The sequence below is a fragment of the Miscanthus floridulus genome, chromosome 14 (genome assembly GCF_019320115.1).
Source record: "Miscanthus floridulus cultivar M001 chromosome 14, ASM1932011v1, whole genome shotgun sequence".
NCBI classification, from domain to species: Eukaryota; Viridiplantae; Streptophyta; class Magnoliopsida; order Poales; family Poaceae; genus Miscanthus; species Miscanthus floridulus.
The window spans coordinates 88159864-88178476 of NC_089593.1; the positions used below are offsets into that span (position 1 = coordinate 88159864).

General features: G+C 41.4%; 1 non-coding gene across 1 annotated transcript; it reads right to left on the reverse strand.

Moving 5' to 3' along the window:
* Positions 1–643: 643 nt before the first annotated feature.
* LOC136506345 (small nucleolar RNA R71) lies at positions 644–751 on the reverse strand. Its single transcript, XR_010771553.1, has one exon. It is a non-coding gene; the product is annotated as a small nucleolar RNA R71 (small nucleolar RNA).
* Positions 752–18613: the final 17862 nt, after the last annotated feature.

The window sequence follows — 18613 nt, forward strand, 5'->3', positions numbered from 1 at the left end:
CATGCTAGGGACGACAACTTAGTAAAGAGTGATGCTAAGAAATGTCAACAAGCATTTCTGGCGCCGTTACTGGGGAGCGTCACATGGCTAAGAGAATTGACCAAATAAATACTTATTGATGAAATCATAACCTATGCTTTAGCAGGCTTACCCTTGTTTGTCTTTGTTCATATCTTATATAGGGTATTGCAGGACTGGTTGTGATTCACCAACAACTTCCAATCAGAATCAAATCAACCTAATTAAGAGGAAGCTCAACACTAGTTTCTGAGCTATGGCTGAGAAGACTCTATGTGAGATCTCTGCTCCAAGCACCAAGAACATTCGCACTGGACCAACACTCAGAACTACCAACCTTGAGTTTGAGCTCAAGCCAAGCCTCTCAGTATGGTGCAAGCTACCCCATTTAGTGGAAAGGCACATGAAGATGCTTAGTGCTCATCTTCAGAATTTTCTGAAGATAAGTAGCACAGTCGTCATCAAGGATGTTCCTCAAGACATCATACTACTCCTGTCAGTTTCCATTCTCACTAGTGGGAAGAGCGAAGTAGTGGTTCTACATCAACAAAGATCACATCAACACATGGGGAAAAGTGTTCAAAGGCCTTTCTAGAAAAATTCTATCCTTGTAGGCAAGACAAATGCCTTAAGAGGAAAGATTTCCAATTTGCAACAATAGAAGGGAGAAAACTATTCTAGAAGCATGGGAACATTTTCAAGAATACATTTTAAATTGTCCTCATCATGGGATGGAAGATTGGTTGCTCATGCAAGGCTTTTACCTTAGATTAACTTAGAAAGTCATGAACAACTAGATGCAACTGCTGGAGGATCATTTATGTCACTCACCCTTGGAAAAATTGAAAACTCTTATGGAAAAGATAGCCTCTAATCAAGGCTAGTCTCAATGGAATATTCAAGCATGCAATAAGAGCGAAGAAGTACCAGAAGAGGTGTGTGCAGTGTCAACCAAGATGGATGTCCTGTTAAATTGGCTTGAACAGCGAGCCAATTACAAGAAAGATCGTTAGGCTATTCAAGATGCCTTCAATTCTCAGAATGTATGTGGAGAATACTTAGGGGTAGAATTCCCTAAATATCAGGAGGATGCAAACAACGTCAACAATTCTACTCCACAACAACAGAGACAAGGGTGGAATCAACAACAACGGTCTACTTACCAAGGTAAGTACCTAGGTAATTACTATAATTCTTCTAATTCTAAACAACCATCCTTGAGAGACTTGATCTTAGAACAAGCTAGGATTAATGAGAATATTTCTAAGATGCTTTCTTTTAATGACAAGGTCCTAGAAAACAAAAATACTAAAATAGATAGTTTTCTTCTGCCATAAAAGACTAACTTAGCTATAATAAAAAGATAGAATCACAATTATCTCAGTTGGCTGCTGCTCTGCCTTTTGCCACTAACCTTGAGAAGGTAAACGCCATAACCACAAGAGGTGGCAAGTCTACTCGTGATCCACCATATCCGACAAGGACAAGAAAGACACCAGTGGTACTACAGAAGAGGAGAAGAGAACCAATGAAGTTGAAGAAGTTGGGCCACAAGAGCAGGAGTAACAATAAGATTTTCATGACACAACTCTCCAACTGTTTCCACACATAAATTGGAAAGCCAAAATGGATGAGCAGTTTGGTAAGTTCATAAAGGTAATTCAAAAGTTATATATCAATATTCCTGTTGCTCGATGCCATATAGGTACGTACCTATGCGAAGTATCTCTGACACTTCCTCAACAACAAAAGACCACTGCCTTCCACTGAGGTAATCAAGTTAATGGAGGAGTGTAGTGCGGCCATCCTAAACACTTCACCTATCAAGAAGAAGGATCCAAGATGTCCCACTATTGACTGTTCGATCGGGACCTAGAACTTTATGAATGCGTTATGCGATCTTGGAGCAAATGTTAGTGTCTTGACCAAAATGGTCTTTGACAAGCTCAAATATTCAACACTCACACCAACATCGATGTGTTTGTAGCTGGCCGACCAATCGGTCCTTACCCTTGCAGGAATCGCTGAGAATATTTCAGTAAAAATACGAAACTTTTTTGTTCCCGTTGATTTTGTAGTACTTGACATACAGGAAGACATGAAGACACCCCTCATTCTTGAGAGACCCTTCCTGTGCACTACAAATGCTCACATTGATGTCGGAGCTAGAGAAATTAAATTCTATATTAATGGGAAGGAAGAGTGGTTCATTTTCGAGCCAAGATCGGAACAATGCTCCAATCTGGAGTGGCATGAGAACCGAGTATCAAGGTCTCCATCTCCGAGACCTACTGGCGCACCTGAAGAATAAACTTGAACGGAGAAGTCCGGTTCGGTGGACTCAAAATTCCGAACCCTCGCTGGGAGGTAACTTAGTAGTTATCTATAATTATTTTTTGCATTATATTTTACTTTGGTATATTTACTTTTCAACACCTGCATTAGAAAAAGTAAACAAAAATTCTCATCATGGCATTATAAAAACTTAAGCCCCATGTAAATAATTTTTACAGAGTAAAAATCCATAAGAAATATTTACCATGAGGCATAAAAATTTAAAAATACCATCATTCATCTTCTTATATTACATAGTATCATAAAATATTTTTGCATTATATTTATATATACGATAGAAATATGGGGGACACATGGGACCCACTCAACCACCACCTATCACCTACTTATCCTACACTATCACTCTTCACCAACCATATCCACTGAAAGAGCACCAATTGGCACCAACATTTGCTTAAGCACGAAGCAAAGAGGGATCAGGAAAATGGAGAGGTCATTTGGCCATGATGTGGGGCCAGCTAGCCCCACCACTTAGCCGGCCAGCCTACTGCTGCGTCGCCTATAAATTCGACTCCTTCCTTGCTGATCTCGGCCTCTAACATAATACAATTCCAGCTCTTGAGTTCGGAATTCCATTTCAAAATTTCTTCTTTTAAGTAGTGTTGGAGTAAGAAAGAGTGAGAGAAAGTTTGGGTATGAAAGTAGTGCTAAAATCTTGAGAAAGATAGAGAGGTGATGCTGAAATTTGAAAGAAAAATAGAGTTTAAGTGTGGTAGTGTTGTCCAAATCAAGAGAGGGAATTAAAAAGAATTAAGATGGAAGTCATGCCAAAATATTGGCTAGAATTTTATTAGGCAATTTGGGACGACTAACCCTCGGACTACTAACTCTGGATGGCTAATCACTAATATTTTCATCTCCTAATCCTGTTCCTCGAGTTGTGTTGTTTTTGTCTATTTTGTAGGAAAATGAGCAAGATCGCCGGCAAACTCAAGCTTGCAATGTCGTTCCGGTCAACGAGGAGTTCTTCATCCCGAGCAAGCACTAACATGGAGGTCAATCCACTGTCTCCCGCTATTGGAGCACCGTATCGATCAGCCCCCGTAGAAAGGAATGTTCTTCTGCAGGAGAATCGGCTCAAGCTCCGGGGAGATAGGGAGAAGAACATGTACAGGAAGCTGAAGACCTAGGATTTCATCCTCACTCCTGCCTACGATCTAGCCCTACTACAAGCCACAGGTATGACCACTGAATTTGAACTTATTTTTAGGACCGTAGGATTGGAGGATGCTTGGAAAATTGATGAGCCGGGGTGTATGCTTTTGACTATTAAATTCTTGTGCACTCTGCAACCCACTGATTCGGATGTTTCATTTAGACTTTTTGGGAAAGAATTTTCTATTCCCTAGAAAAAATTTTAGTGAACTTCTTGGATTTCACTCTCAGTGCATAATTGACATAGACTCTGCTATACAAGACTTTGATAGGAATAAGTTTTGGAGGGAGATTTCAAAAGAAATTATTTGCAACCATCCTCGTACCAATGAAATTCAGCACCCTACTTTGCGCTTTATGCATAAATGGTTAGGATTTTTCTTATTTCCTAGAAGTGATTTCCGCATAGTTAGGAATAATGAACTAAAACTGCTTTATGCCATGATCAAAACAAAGAAGGTCTCACTCGTAAAATTCATGATGACACAATGGTTAGAAATTCCTGGTCTTAAGGGAGATATTGGGTGCACTTCTTTGTTCACCCGCATAGCTAAAAATTTGGGCATGCTAGAAAATGTTTCTGTTACTTACATTGATGTTCCCATTTGGCTTATTAATTATGACTATTTTAACCATGCATATTTGTTAAAAAAGGGAAGAGACAGGAAACTTGTCATGATGTATGTGGATTATACAACCGAGTTCCTATTACCTAGACCGGAACCTTGGTTTGTATGCAGTGGATTCATTTGTCTTTGATTTGCAGAGAAAGGAGGAAGCACCTCATAGGAGTGCCTCTGTGAGGATCACTCGCAACCCATAGCCTCTGTACCATGGAGATGACCCCATTCTAGAAGGCCCTGCCTTCACCGCCTACATAGGATTTGATCAAGTAGCACCTTCCTAGGTGCACCATCTTGTGCATACAGGTTGGTACTAGCTGGGATCTTCTCGTATGCACCAACCTGAACATGCTGGGTGGGAGCAGCCTTCTCTGCATCATTCAGAGAGTTCCTGACAACAGGGGCCAAGTGGGCAATGGTAGGATGACAATTTTGACTACTACCAGCAGCAGTCTTATGAGGAGGTCTCCAGCGGCTACCAGGGAGGACGCATGTCCTTCTCTGCTCGTGGCTTCCATGATCATCCCACAGGCTATCATGATTAAGACAAGGGCCACCATCCACCGCCTATGGGTTACCATGAGCAACAGATGGAACACGCTCGCTTTGACACCAGACTCACCACCATTGAGGAGAACCAGCATGAGATTAAGAACACTCTGCACCAACATTCCCAGTGGCAAGAAGAAGTAGGACAATGCCTTGCCGCCATCCAGCAGCACCAGGAGCAGGAGAACCAAAATTGGTAGTACTTATTCCAGGGTCTCAACATAGACCCACCCTTCTGAGAGACCGCAACAACAACCAGCTTGGGGGAGGAGCCCCCATTACTTCAGGTAAGTTTTATTTCTTGTATTTTATCATTTTCTTTAGTTAATTTTTGAATTTGTATTATATATAAAAAAATGCAAAACTAAGAAAACAAAATAAAAATTTACCTTTATCTTATATATATATTACTATGGAGCTGATCTAAAAAACCAAACAAAAAGAGTGTACATTTTTCTTTAAGTTTAATTTGCTTAAAATGTGCTTTTGTTTTTTTTGTCTTGTTTTAGGAGCCAAATGAATAAAAAGAACTTGAAGATAATCTCACATGATAGAAATGATGAATAGTTGCTTTGTTGTAATTCCTTTCAAGTACCTAGTTTTCAGCCTGGAATTCTTTGAGTTTTGGATGAACTTGATTTGACATGAAAATTTGCTCTGAACTTGAAACTCGTGGGTAGCAAATGCTTGATCTAAGTCTAGGTAATTGGACGGATATGATATGAGAAGGTATGAGCTGCTATTTATTTTGTTCCAAGTGATACTAAAATTATAGAGATTTATCTTTTGAAAAATATAAAAATTCCACATGATGAGATCGTGTATGACAAAGCTTGAAATCCTACCGAAGCCAAACAGTGTTTATATCTAGGTTAGGAAAACTTCCACTCATATGCTACTTGTTTTGCATTGAGTTTAGTCAAGCTTTGTTGACCCTCATGAGAGGTTTATCATGCTCTTAAAATCAAGATCACGTACACATCACCCATATATGCACTATTCCTACACTGGGGATAGGCGCAAAAACATGCTTTTCATTTAGATCCACCCAAAAATGTTTTACTCCTACACAGCAGAGGTGTGCTTCTATGTTGTGCTGAGCGCAGAGGCTAGTGAGCGAAGCTGGTGGCAGTGGCAGCCGACGCTCGGTGGTAGCCCTCGTGCTCCTGCGGACGGTGGTGACCTTGTGAGCGAATGATGAGTGGGGGAGAAGAGAAGAGAGTGAGGAAGAAGAAAGAGGCAGGGGTATAAAGTACATTTCATCGCTCTTCTCTCTCCTCAAAAGCTAGAAACGAATATTTTGATGGGTTCGGTGTCCATCAGCAAATTTGATGAGAATGAAAGCGTCTTCCAGTAAACCTCACCATTTTCAGTGTCCAACAACAAATGGAGGTCACTTTCATTGTACTATAGCCAATTTGGCTTGTGATTTATGTCACTGGTGTGTCATAAAACATGAAACAAAAGTGAAATGTCAAAAACCGACATGTTTCTTGTAGTGGACGAAGGATGGTCTTAGGGTTCGGTCTAGATGGACGGTCTAGACTCAATCCACGCTAATGAACCATCGAATCAAACAGACAACTAACGGTGATATGTGTTTAAACCCCCTGGATCATAGCGGGTGGAGTACAGTGCCTGAATAAACTATTGATGAAAATTGCTATCATGACTAGCTCAACAACGGTGTGACGGTCAGGTAGAATATTAGAGGAATAATTCCTAAGTCATTCTTAATTATAGGTCAAAGCATATATTGATTAGTGCAATTATAACTAGTAATCATTACTGAGATCATCGTCATATCTATACATAAGGGATATTACTAAGGAAGATTAAGTACAGAGCTCACCCTTCCTTCGTAATCAAACCCTACGTGTGCCTATATTCGGGGAGTGGACTACAAATGACTCAACAAGAGTATCACATGACATAGAATATAGGGTGTATTCATAGGTAAATAATGTATAAGCACCATGCTTAGACAATGTCGACCACTCACCCATGGTACCTTAGAGTGAGCGCTATACGAACTTATGCATGAACATGACGATAATCTAACTATACTAAGCATATAATCAAAGTAGACGATGAACATTGTAACAAAGAACATGAATAAGATAAATACTGATATTGTCATAACAATTGTTACTAGCATATAAAAGTAATGGAGGAACCAAAGAGACAGGGGTACAAAGATTATACCAAACCATGCTCTTGACATGATCGGGAATCCAAGCGAAGCCTGCTTGCCTCCCTCTAGACCTAGCCTAATTAGCTATACCCTAGAATATGGTGGAGCTCTGAGGATGATTAGGGTTTCTATCTTCTCAAACGACTTATGCCTTCAGGGGAGCAGGGCTGATATATATAGGCCGGAGCATCCAACATGAGTCCTTGGATCAAACAGACTTAAAGGATGGCGAAGATGCAACATAGGAGACGGTGGAGAACTGATATTGTGACGCGGAGGCTAACAGTGGGCCCTAGGGGCCAGGCGGCCTATAGGTGGGGCTAAGCGGCCCCACGTGCCGGCCTCTCACCCTTCACGTTGATATGGAGTCCTCTAGAGTCTTCTAGAACCTTTTGGTGTCCATTTCGCTGCAGATAAGCGCAATTAAATCTGACATGTAGGTCCATCTTGACATTTTCTGGATAAAGCTTGCAGAAAATACAGATTCACCAAAACTCATGGAATTTGTTAGTTTAAACCCCTAAACCTTCGTTGGTGATTATATTTATGCCCTTATGCATGTTATATTGATGGTTTATAATAGTTGTTAACTACCATCAACAAATTTCCCCAAGCTTCACCTTTGCTAGTCCCTTAGCAACGCTAAACTTAGTAAATGGATTAGGAGTTTTGAGATTTTTTTGAATACATTGTAGCAACTCCTCAAAAGTACATATGCGTTCAAACAAGAATTCTCCTCTAGATTAGAATAAACTGAGCTGACTTTAAACTTATCTATATTACCTTCAACCATGGGGCTTCACAGCCTTCACTTGGGTCTTGAATAATTGAAAGACAAAACAATCAAGTCAATCACTATGTCTCAAGTTCTTTGCTCAACCATTATTCTAGAGCTTTTATAGGTTTTCAAAATAAAACTCAGAGCTTCCATTGTATGACACTCTCAAGTCTCTCAATATATGGTATTTATGGATCCTCACCAAGGCAATAGTGATGCTATGCCTTTCTCTTCCTACAACTAAGGCTTATGTGGAGCTCATAGGAGTGGAGAAAGCATAAAAGAACATACTTGCAATACATATATTGTAAAGTCAAACCTCAAATTCAAAGAGAGTTGAGTCATACAATCAAATCAAGATGTGCATGTGTGTGGATATATGGTGGCTAACCTAATTTTACTATGCTCCTTGAAAACATTTCTCTTTTAAAACTTGAAAAGAACATGGGCTATCTTATTCATCTTTTTTTTCAGACGGGCATCTAAGTACCCATTGTTTTCAATATCTCAGACACTTGTCCATTTTTTTCTCATCTCTTCCTTTTTTATGGATAACTTTTGCATAGCCCCATGCTTCTTTTTTGCAACAAAACTTTTAAGAGATAGCAACAAGAACTTGGAGCATTTATTTGGTGGATATCTATCAAATTTTTTGGTGTTTACTCCCAGTGTAGGAGTAAAACATTTTTGGGTGAATCTATATGGAATGGCATGTTATTGCACCTACCCTCAGTATAGGAGTAGTGCATATTTGGGTGGTGTGTACGTGATCTTAATTTTAAGAGCATGACAAACCTCTCATAAGGGTCAACAAAGCTTTAATAAACTCAATGCAATGAAAGCAACATATATGAATGGAAGTTTTCCTAATCTAAATATCATATATGGCTATGGTAGGAATTCAAGCTTTGTCATACAAGAGCTCATCATGTAAGATTTTCATATTTTTTCAAAAGTTAAATCTCCAAAACTTTAGTATCACTAGGAACAAGATAAATAGTAGCTTAGACCTTCTCATATCATATCCGTCCATTACCTAGACTTAGATCAAGCACATGCTACCCACGAGTTTCAAGTTCAACGTAAATTCTTATATCAAAATGATCGTATCCAAAACTCGGGAGAATTGAAGGCTAAAACTAGGTACTTAAAAGGAATTATGATAGAGCAACTATTCATTATTTCCATTTAAGAGATTATCCTTAGAGACCATTTATTTTTTAGCTCTTAAAAACAGAAAGCTAGACACACTTTTTATTTTGTTTTTCACAATTTAAGATCACACCTTTAATATATTTATAACTAGCTAGATAAACTTTTATTTTGCTTTTGTTTATTATGCATCTTTTTATTTCTTTAGCAAATATGAAGCAAACTTAAAAATAGAAAACCAAAAGGGAAAGAGATACTTAGCTAGATACATGGGGGATGCTCCTCCCCAAGTTGGATATTGTCGTGGTCTTTCTTAGAGTGAGTCTACCAGCAAAAGTCTTTTTCATCCGTCCAGAAGTTGTGTTCCTCGTGCAGTGGGTGTAGGGACAGTTTGGGAAAATGTACTTCGGATGGATGGCTTTACTCTTGATCATCCTGCAAAATACTCCAACAAGAGCACAAAAACTCATGGCTCAGATTAGGATAAGGGGTTAGCGGTTAGCTATTTAGAGATTTGTTTTCCTTAGAGGTTTAGATAGATTTCCTAATTAACAAAGTTCTAGCAGGATGTCTATTTAATATTTTTGGATTTCCTATTTATATAATGCAAAAAATATGTATATATGGTATTTTTATTTTTATGCCACCACAGTGAATATTCCTACAGGCCTTTACACACCATAGATTTATTCACATGGGGCTTTAGCCTTTAATGTTGCAATGATGTAATTTTTCTTTTCTTTCTACTAATGCAATACTAATGCAGATGAGTAAACATGCTAAAAGTGAAAAGTAATTCATGCATTGCTAAAAAGTAAATATGGATAACTACCGATGTTACCTCACGGCTAGGGTTTGGATTTTTAAGTCCTTTGGACGGTAACACCCTAGTGTTAAGCATTGCATTTGGTACCTGCATTTCATGAGCACAAGCATCATCCAAGCATTCATGAGCAAGATCATATGAAGTTTCATTTCATTCACGTTATCGTTATCACATGTGATGTTGATTATATGCATGCATATGCTTGTGTTCATGTGCGACCAATGCAAGAGATGATTGTGAGGTAACAAAAACACCTTAAACACATCTAAGATGAAAAATGGAACAATGTTTGTATCCATGGCATGAGCCAATTTTGCTTCTAAGTCCTAGTTTACTCAAAACTTCATTTTTCATGTTACTACTTTGACTAGAGTTGAACTATAGCAAATAGTATTTGTTAGCAGTGCACCCTTCATAAAAGTTGTAGCTCTTGACATGGGTAACAAACTTTATTTAAGGGTCATGAGCTAATTCAGTGCCTAACATAGTAAAAAACAACTCCAAATTAGAAATCAAATGTTGTTTAGGGACTTAGAAATTTTTCTAAGTGTGGGAGCTGATTTTAGTTTCAAAGTACCCCACTTTGGAGCTTTGTAAATTGAAAACCATGGCAAATTTGACAAAACTTTCTAAAGGAAAGTTGTAGATCTCTTGTAGCTCTACATTTTGTATTAAAGAAGTTTCCACAAAATTATCACGGATTAGGAGTACCAATAACTTGAACTTGCTCTGCCAGTCATCTCCTCCACCGTCTGAACCGGCGCCACGCGCGTGTCGTGGTCGATCGGCCACAGGCCTCGGCCGCCACGTGGAGCCCGTATGTCGATTCTGGGCCATGTCGTAGTCGGGTGCGAGTTGAAGTGCGCCGCGCGTCCACGCTCACCCATTCATGTGCTCACTCACTCCCCCTCTCGTCTCTCTCTCTCGTGCACGCCAGAGCCAAGCCGCACCACTGTCGCCATCGCTGTGCGCCTTCGCTATGCTTGCACACCGTCCATGCCACACTACCAACCAATCCATCACGCCCATAGCTCTGCCACCATGTCCTCTACCTCCCCGACCTACCATTGTAACTGTTTGAGCCTAGGTCAGGCCACATTGCACGTCGTCGTCGCCGACATGGCCATGGTGCGCCGCTGGGTAGGAGCTCGCCCATGTCCAGCCATCACCACTGCTCCTCCTACCTTCCTCTCTTTTGGTCCATCATCGCCATAGGGTCTAGATGCTAAGGCTATAGCCTGCTTAACTGCTACCGCCGCATTGGTACGGGAACACGTGTCTGTGCCATGTGCATTCGCCATGGCCACAAGCATGAGCTCACCGCGGCCGTCCCTAACCAGTCCCCTGTCATGCCCCTCTAGCATGCATTTCAGTGCCACCGTGAACCCTAGCAACTTATCCCATGATGAAGACCCATCATCGACTGCCATTTGTCATCGAATGGTGACCTCACCATCATCCGTGCTCAAGCCGCCGTGCCACCATGCATGCGGTCTGTGCCCCTCCGACAGCCGCTACTAACCCTGATCCGTGCCCGCTAAGTTCGCTTGGTCACCGTGAAGCCATAGCCGAGCTCACCCTAGCCCATCGTGGCCGGAGTCAGGCTGGTGCACCACCGTGCATCACCACCGTGCCGAACATGGCCGCTGTTGAGCTTGCTCCGGATGCGCCTCTAAGTAAATCACTGGGTACCATTTGACGCTGGGTTGTTCAAGGGGAGCACGTCGGTGGTGACCTCCATCGTTGGTGAGCTCTCCTCGGTGAACCGCCACGCTCGGCTTCTATGCCAATGACATGTGAGGGCCCATTGACTACGGGGCCTAGAGTCAGTTCGCAGCGGGTGTAGTGAGCCGGGTGCACGTAGCAATTTTAGTTTTAAATGTTTTTCTTTATTCTTTTTTAGAAATTGATTCAAACTTCAAAAATTTATATCTAGAGCTAGGAATGTCCAAATTGAGTGAACCAAATTTTGTTGGATTCATAATGAAGTGTAATATTTGATAAAAGTATGAAACCTATTGTTTGGAGTATTTTTCTGGGGGAATTAAATTAATCTATATAAGTGCTTTTAAATTAGTTTCTATCTTGTAAAATGCATAACATGAGCTAGGGAAGTGCTAAAAATGTGATTCAAATTTTTTTGGTCTTACGTTGACATGCTCTAGCTAGGAAAAATAATAAACCTATGGTAGGCATACTTGGAATATGATTTTACTATTTAACCTTGATTTTTTGGTAGTTTCGGGTGAAATTAATTGGAGTAAAAATACATAACTGATGATCATGAAAATTTTTACACGGTATTCTTTTGCTAGAATGAAAGTAAAAGAATAGGAAATCTGTTGTTTGACACTTTTCACTATGCTAGACTATTTTTGCTAAAATAAGCCTATGCTACTTGTTATTTTTGTAGAGATGACTATACTTATCCAAATGAAATTAAATTTGTACAATACACTATGGGGGTCATGTGTAGGCTACTGTAATTTTCTTAGAATTTATTAAGCACTATAAATATTTACCCTTTAAATCACCTTATTATATAAGGAAATTAATAAATGCATGTAAATAAGTTATTGGGCTTAACCATGATGTTTTCTATAGAGCATGTAATGCATATAGTTTGTTGGTACTGGTAGTTATGCTCAAAGCTAATTAGTTATAGGCAACTAGTTAATTATTGCTCTATAATTCAAGTAGATGGCTGCATATATAGTGTTTGTTGTGGTGACAATTTCGTGGTGATAATGATCTCTTCTGTGAAACTTGTTACTAACAAGTGACTGCTGTTGCAGTCCAATAAATACCTAGAAAGTTGTAGAAAATTTTATAAGCTTTCTAGAAAGTCCTAGATCAGGTTAATTAGATGTGTAAAACTCTAGTTATGGTCAAAACAAGTGACTGCTGTTGCAGTCCAAGAAATACCTAAGTGAGTGTTTGATTAAGTACTAGAGAAGAGATATGCACCTACTCAGTAAAAGAAAGTTAATCTTGATATTACTCTAATGCCTTGCTATTAAAGATATTTATGATTATGCATTTCATCATACCATATCAACCATGTCATTACCTATACATCTATAGTATCTTATTTCATGCTCATGCATATAGGATCGCCCAAAGGAATCACCCTCTTGGAGTTTGAGGCCGAAGAGGAGGAGAATCAGGAGGCACCACTACAGGTAGCTCTTGAAAGTGAGGTGTAGGCTCTAGAAGAACTACTAGAGTGCCCTGATCATAGGCCTACATCTTTTCTAAAAGGCAAGCCCCGGAGCATTCTAAGCCTCGTATGTTTTATCAAATATCACTTGAGTCCTTTATATTTGATGCATTAGGTTATAAGAGCTGAATGGAAACACTTGATGCATATAACTTCCTTGTCCAGAAATATACCTTGAACCTTATGTAGGTCTAGGATCGAATATGTGTTTAGCCATGCTTAGACCGGTAGAAGTCAGGTGATTTCCTATCACCTGCGAGATATAGGTGGACATCGGAGCATGATTGGCTATATTTGCTATCATGGAAAAGAACCATGGGATAATATAACTAGAGGCCAGGCGGAGTCTATGTGTAGGTTCACTAGCATCGAAGTAATTGTCGACAGAATATCGTCAGCGGTCCTACGAGGGGTATCCCACAAAGGTAGATTGATCGACAGAGGTGAGCGAGATCAGGAGGGAGATGGTAATACAAGCACCAAGACATAAGATTTAGATAGGTTCGGCTATTAGTATGACATAATACCTACATCCTTTGTTCTGATGTGTTGCATTGAGATGTTGAGTAGGGGACCCCTGCCTCTCCTTATATACTCTAGAGGGGTAGGGTTACAAGGAAAGTATCCTATTTGGTACTATATAATAGCTTGCGGTGCATGCCGAGCAGCGCCGTGCATGCCTTGATCTTGTGGGCTGGGCCACCTCTAATGGTGTGGTCCATGTCTTGTTTTGTGGATACCGAGGCCATACCCCCATAGCTAGTCCCCGAGCCTGACAATAGGTGATGTAGTCACATGGTGTCAGGGTCAGAAAGTAGAAGACCAGCCGAGCAGGCAGCCAGTCCCCAGGCGTAGCCTCAAGATGAGAAAAGCACACATTCACTGCAAGGTGAAGTATGCCCACTTAGTCCCAGAGCCTGCTGGAAGATGAAGAATGAATCTTGTAGCAGGGTCAAAGGAAAAAAAGTCTAAAAGCTTTACCGACATCATCCGACATGTGCGTATCAAGACCCTAGACGTGCTGCCTAAGATCAGCACCCTGATCTGGATAGCATGGAGTTGCTTGATAGCACAACAATGAGACGTAGCAAGATCTGACTACTCAGGGTGATGTCCGAGCACCGAGAAGTTCCCGGCAAAGCTGGTAAGGTCCAAGCACCGAGGAGTCCCCAGTGTAGCTGGCGATTGTCCAAGCACCAAGGAGTTCCCGGTGAAGCTGGTGAGGTCCAAGCACTAAGGAGTCCCTAGCATTGCTGGCGATGTTCAAGCACTGAGGAGTCCCCAGCGTATGCTGGCAATGTCCATGCACCGAGGAATTCCCAACGTAGATGGTGATGTCTGAGCACTGAGGAGTCCCCGGCATAGCTAGCGATGTTCGAGCACCGGGGAGTCCCCAGCGTAGCTGGTGATGTTCGAGCACCGAGGAGTCCCTAGCGTAGCTGGTGATTGTCTGAGCACCAAGGAGTTCTTGGCGAAGCTGGCGAGGTTCGAGCACCGAGGAATTCTCGGTGAAGCTGGCAAGGTCCAAGCACCGAGGAGTCCCTGGCATAGCTGATGATGTCCGAGCACCGAGGAGTTCCCGGTGAAGTCGGCGAGGTCTGAGCACCGAGGAGTCCTCGGCGTAGCTAGCGATTGTCTGAGCACCGAGGAGTTCCCGACAAAGCTGGCGAGGTTCGAGCACCGAGGAGTCCCCGGCGTAGCTGGCAATGTTCGTGTGGTGAAGTGTGCCCACTTAGTCCTCGAACACAAATAATCCAAGCATCAAGGAGTAACTGGTGTAGCTAGCGATGAAGCACGAGCGACGAACAGTCTAGTCAACTAGTCGGCGGCAAAGTGAGCATTGAGTAGAAGCGACCGACGAACAGTCCGATCAACTAGTCGGCGATGGAGTCCATGAACCAAGCGGTCTGACCAGTTGATCAGTGGAGAAGTCCGAGCACCAGGTGGTTCGATCACCTGGACGATGATCCTACAATACAAATATGTAGAACGGGTAGTACATGATGTAAAAATATATGAACTTTGGAGAAAAAAATAGCATATGTAGCTCAGTGATCAGTTGGAGCGAAGATGTATTTATATTTAATATAAACCACCTGGCCTGTCAGTGTGTAGCTAAGTTTCTAGCCCTAGCTTGCCCACAGTCCATAACGTCGAGCGCGGAGCCCATGCACATGTAGGAGGAATAGGCGTCACCAAGGAACCATAGCTGACCACCCATAACACAGAGCGTGGAGCCCGTAGCATGTGTAGGGCAGAGCCAGAGACGGGGCTGTCTCTGGGGACATTGGAGTGTCAACATGACTATTCGGGGGTTCAGAAAATCATTTGGAGAGCAAACATGGAGAAAACAGCTCGGAGAAATATTGCGGCGATGTATGGAGACTGGAGAATATTTAGAAGAATATTAAAGCTGTGACTTAGCTTGATTGTCGGTCGAGTGGATTAGTCGGTGAGCCATAGTTGATGCCAGCTGATCCCTTGTTGGATTGCGTTAGCCGTGCGAGGGCCAGAACCCATGGGTGTGTAGAGTGTAGTCCGATCTGAAAACATGGCCCAGGTGAGCTGCCCGTAGGTGAGGTTGCCATGGAGGAACCTAAGATGGCGGAGTCATCTAGATCGATGTTGGAGTCGTTCATCATGGTTGATGAAGTAACCCAGTTGAATTGCTCCTCGGTAGATTCCTGATCAAACCGAGTAGATCTTGGTTGTCTGGTACTTGTTCCTGAATTGCATGTCCGGTCTGAGTAGGTGAAGTTGTAGGCGAGCGCCACGATGAAGTCTAGCATGACAGTGCCCATGTATATACTTTTTGCATATATGTAGAAATATTTGAATCTGGATGATGTCTTCAGTGTGCATGTACCCATACATGTTCATACTTGCATGACTAGCTTGCATGTTGATACACATTCGATCTTCTACTTGCATGCTGCTATACAGAATACGGATGTATGCACCTTGAATCGTGGCGTATTCATCACATGATGACATTGTGTTGTCGCCACTCCCGGCTCATGGTGGCTATGATTAAAGTCTTTGGCATTGATGCATGTAGTGGCCAAAGCTTGATACACCAATGTCGTCGGGAGGTGATGCATGCGCCGCATGTCGAGCCCATAGGGCCGCTAAAGGACGCCATTGTAGGAAGTCAGGTTGCCACAAGCGGTGTCAATCTTGAGATCCCATTTGGCCCACCATGGATCAAGTGCACACCCCTACTTGGCATGCCAACTATCGATAGAATATCATCACCAGTCCTTCAAGGGGTATCCCATGAAGATAGATTGATCGGTAGTGAGGCGTGTAATTAAGAACAAGAAGGCAATAGAGACACACGAGTTAGATAGGTTCAGGCCGTCAGTATGATGTAATACCCTACTCCTGTGGTCTGTTGGTTTGTATTAGCTATTGTATGATATTGCATTAGTTTGGAGGGGGTTCCTACCCGCCTTATATAGTCCGGGGGTAGGGTTACAAGTCGGTTAGATATGAGAGACAACCAGGAAGTAATAACAAATTACAGGAATCTTGGGATCATATGTATCCTAACAGATCTCATAGTATCTTCAGGATATCTTCCCGGTGTCTTGCAGAACGCGCCGAGCAGAGTCATGCCCCACAAGGCTTTGTCTTGTGGGCTGAGCCACCCCTGGGGGTGCAACCCATGTGGTCTGCCATGGGTATCCGAGGTCGTACCCCCCATAGTAATGGTACTATAGAATGTGATGGTTATGATGAACGTGGAAATGATACACCGGCTATGGTTATTATTGTTATGCTACCTAATCATACATCACATGTTTGGCATAGGTTAGATGCTAATCTAGAAATGAATAGCTATAATTAACTTGGAACCAAATTATAAAATGTGTAGCTCAACTAGTGCCTTTTTGCAAAAATGTTGTCAAGCTAGCTCCACTTATAAATCCTTGCATGATCCTTTAAGTCACTTTCTTTTTGGTTTAAGATAGGTAAGTCTAGCTGAGTACCTTCTTATACTCAGGGTTTATTTCCCACCTGTTGCAGATAACACCGTCTATCATGGATATTGTAAGAACTACTTCTATCCTACCGTGGATGAGGAATAGGCCATGGGCAAGGCGCTTCTATATGTCTAATCTATGATGCTTTTGGGGGATGTGATCATAAACTGACAAGTATTTGAATAATGGTGCGAGATGTTAGTTTAAAAACTATCTTTGCTTTCGCTACTACTGTATTTGAACTTGGTATTGTAATAACTCTTTTCATACTCCGATGTATGTTGAACTATGGTGAACTTAGGTAATATGTGACTTGTATGTTGAATCATGCACAATCTTGGTTGTATGATTGGATTGTTCGAGATCCTTAGTGATACTCGATGGACTACCGGGTTTATATGGGCTCAAGTATGATAGTGTGATTGTTGTTGGGTGGTTGCCATTGTACTTGTGCTCCTATAAATTGGTCAATTCTGCCACAGATGGTATCGAAGCAAGATTTGACATTACTTGCCACATGTGTATTTAAAACAAAGGTTTTTATTTTCCAAAACTAGTTTTTAGCAACTTATAGCTATATATAGGCGTTCAAGTTTGAAACTTAAATCTAAAGTATGCCAGTGATCACTTCCTTTATGCCCAGTTAAGGATCTCAGGTGGCTGACTAAGTACTAACAGGGGCGTTTTTTATTTTTGTCATCCATACGGCGTGCTATTATATGGATGCCATTCACTTGAGTGGTAATGCATGGATCAAATACCTCTATGCCCAAGGTAAGATGATGAGTGGCATGACTGCAAGATGTGAGCATGCGGTCTTAGATGGGAGGTAGCTTTGATACTAAAGTATATAAATGTTCCATATATACACTGAGGTATTTAATTGTGGGTTAGCTTTGATATGACTATATATGCATATTTATGTGTATATATAGGACGTATTTAGTTTTGGGTAGCTTTGATGTGGAAGTACATATAGAGTGGGTATATATATATATATATATATATATATATATATATATATATATATATATATATATATATATGAAAGTATTTAGCTTGCAACTTAGAGACCAGATTTTCATTTTTGCATATATATATGTGGGGTTGGGCTGAAAAGATTTTTTTGTGTAGGTACACTAACAGCGAAACATATAGCCCGATTAGTTAAGCTTATATTATGAGAGAACATATGTATGCCACCGTGTATGTCGCTAGAAGTTTCAATTTCCTAAGTTTGTGAGGACGTATGGAACATGCATGCATCATGATAATTCATACATTTGCATACTTGCATTGTTCCTCCCCTTATAAGTTTCTTATTCTGTTAAGTAACTCTTTCCTGATGTAAGGTTATTCTCACAAAAATTACACCATATTTTGTTGGTACAGATGGCAGCAATGACAGGGAATGACACTTTCTTGGACGTGTTCGACTCCCCTACCCTACTCTAGAGGGTGTTGCACTTCATGGGGTACACATAACCACCCCGCTATTTCTAGATTGAGGAGTACTTGGAAGGGCAACCATGGTTTGAAGTACAACTGACTATCCCTGCTCATACACAAGCACCCCTTGGCAGGAGTGGAAAGCAAAATCTGAGGGAAGAACTCATTGGGAAGGTGCCCAAGTGGTTGCTTTTGAGGTGTTGAGCAAGATTTGTTAGCAGCAAGGGGATGAGCTTACCGGCAGTGCCGCTGGTACTTTTCCTTGGGTGGATCCGTTTATAGTGGTTTTGACATAGGGCAACTGCAAT